The sequence below is a fragment of the Mesoplodon densirostris genome, chromosome 10 (genome assembly GCF_025265405.1).
Source record: "Mesoplodon densirostris isolate mMesDen1 chromosome 10, mMesDen1 primary haplotype, whole genome shotgun sequence".
In the NCBI taxonomy this organism is placed as follows: Eukaryota; Metazoa; Chordata; class Mammalia; order Artiodactyla; family Ziphiidae; genus Mesoplodon; species Mesoplodon densirostris.
In genome coordinates this window covers 109,776,741-109,778,978 of record NC_082670.1, presented here as the reverse complement: position 1 = coordinate 109,778,978, position 2,238 = coordinate 109,776,741, and the positions used below count along the sequence as shown (strand labels likewise).

At 41.2% G+C, this 2,238-nt stretch overlaps 1 pseudogene; it reads right to left on the bottom strand.

Moving 5' to 3' along the window:
* Window positions 1-1,225: 1,225 nt before the first annotated feature.
* Window positions 1,226-1,795, bottom strand: LOC132497988 (ras-related C3 botulinum toxin substrate 1-like; annotated as a pseudogene).
* Window positions 1,796-2,238: the final 443 nt, after the last annotated feature.

Here is a 2,238-nt window from a genome sequence, read left to right as displayed (position 1 = left end):
AGGGGGAGTACACTTGAGTGTACACCAAGGCTCCTGGGTGTACAGGGGAGGCCCTCATGGACAGAGGATGCTGCATGGGAAGCAGCTTCATCTTTTTTTTTTTTTGAATTTTTTTTATTAGTTTCTGCTTTATAATAAAGTGAGTCAGTTATACATATACATCTGTTCCCATATCCCTTCCCTCTTGTGTCTCCCTCCCTCCCACCCTCCCCATCCCACCCCTCCAGGCGGTCACCAAGCACCAAGCTGATCTCCCTGTGCTATGTGGCTGCTTCCCACTAGCTATACGTTTGGTAGTGTATATATGTCCATGCCTCTCTCTCGCTTTGTCACAGCTTACCCTTCCCCCTCCCCATATCCTCAAGTCCATTCTCAAGTAGGTTTGTATCTTTATTCCTGTTTTACCCCTAGGTTCTTCATGACATTTTTTTTTTCTTAAATTCCATATATATGTGTTAGCTGAGCAGAGAGCTATGTGACGTCCCCAGGGCATCCTCATGGGTGGGTTGGATGCTGGGCTTGGGGCCAGGGGAGAGCTGGGATAAAAGGAGCTTGAGGAGCTGCTACCCTTAGCACATGAATGAGGCGCCCAGGGAGAACGCATGGATGGTGAAGAGAATTCTGTTTATGCATTTACCTTAAAATCAGACAAAAGAACTAAAGAGCTCAGAGGGTGAAATAATTCAAGGAAAATAAATTGAAGACATGGATTGACAAGGGAAAAATTAAAGGAGATATTTATTTTTTGCAGATGATATGATTTTCCATGTAGAAAATCAAAAAGAATCTGGAAACAAATTACTAGCAATAATAGAGTTGAGCCATGTAGCTGAGTGTAAGCGCCATGCGCACATTGCATATACAGATGTCAACTGTATTTCTGAACATCATCAAGAAACTTTAAAATGTTTCTACCATTTATATAGCAACAAAAACAACAAATATAACGAGATAAGTCTAACCAAAGTTGTAAAGACCTGTATGCAGAAATTTGTAAAATTTTCCTGCAGGATATAAAAGAAAACCTAATAATTTTTTTTTAGGGCTAAACTTTAATAGAATGTGAAAGTTTGAACTCTTACACTTTAAACAAACAAAACCTAGAAATGACTGATTGGTTCAAAATGGTTTTATGGAAAAACTAATCTGTAACAAACACTTGTCACTGAGTGCGAAGGCTCCACCGTTTGAGCAAAGCGTACAAAGGGTCCTGGGGCCCGGCCATTCACAACAGCAGGCATTTACTCTTCTTCTTCTTGACCCGGGGCGGGGGGGGGCGGCGAGCAGAGAACCGCCCGGATAGCTTCATCAAACACTGTCTTGAGGCCTCGCTGTGTGAGCACCGAGCACTCAAGGCATTTGACAGCACCAATCTTCTTGGCCATGGCCAAGCCCTGCAGGTAGGTGACGGGTGTCAGCTTCTTCTCCTTCAGTCTCTCAATCATGTCTTTATCATCCCTCAGATCGAGTTTCGTCCCCACCAGGTTGATAGAGTGTGGGGACAGTGGTGTCACACTTCAGGGTACCACTTTGCGTGAACATTTTCAAATGATGCAGGACTCACAAGAGAAAAGCAAATTACGACTACATCTGTTAGTGGATAGGATAGGGGACGTAACTGGTCATAATCTTCTTGTCCAGCTGTATCCCACAAGCCCAGATCCACTGGTTTTCCATCCACCATAACATTGGCAGAATAGTTGTCAAAGACAGCAGGGATATACTCTTCAGGAAAGGCATTGGTCATATAACTGATCAGGAGGCCATGTTTATAAATTGGAAAATTTAATATCATAATATAATCTCCCCCAATTTATCTAATGATTTAATACAACTCCAATGAAAACTCAACAAGATCCTTTAAGAACTTGTCCATTTGCTTCTAAAATTGGAATTCATTAGAATTGTCTTCGAAAGAAGGAAGGTAGGCTTGCTCTGCCAGATACCAAGACATTATAAAACTTTAGTAAGGGATGCTGTGTGGTATTAGTTCAGGGGTAAAAAAAAAAAGACCAGTGGAACAAATAGAACGTTCCTAAACATATCTGTGCACATATGGACCTTCTATTAATGACTCAGGTCACATGGCAAACCAGCAGGGAAAGAAGTGAGTTTTCAATGTGTACCTGGAATAATTGGTTATCCATATGGAAAAAATTAAATTATACACAAAAAATTAAATTATCCTCTCCAGATGGATTAAGAACTTGTGTCGAAGCAAGTATCTAAAGCAAAATT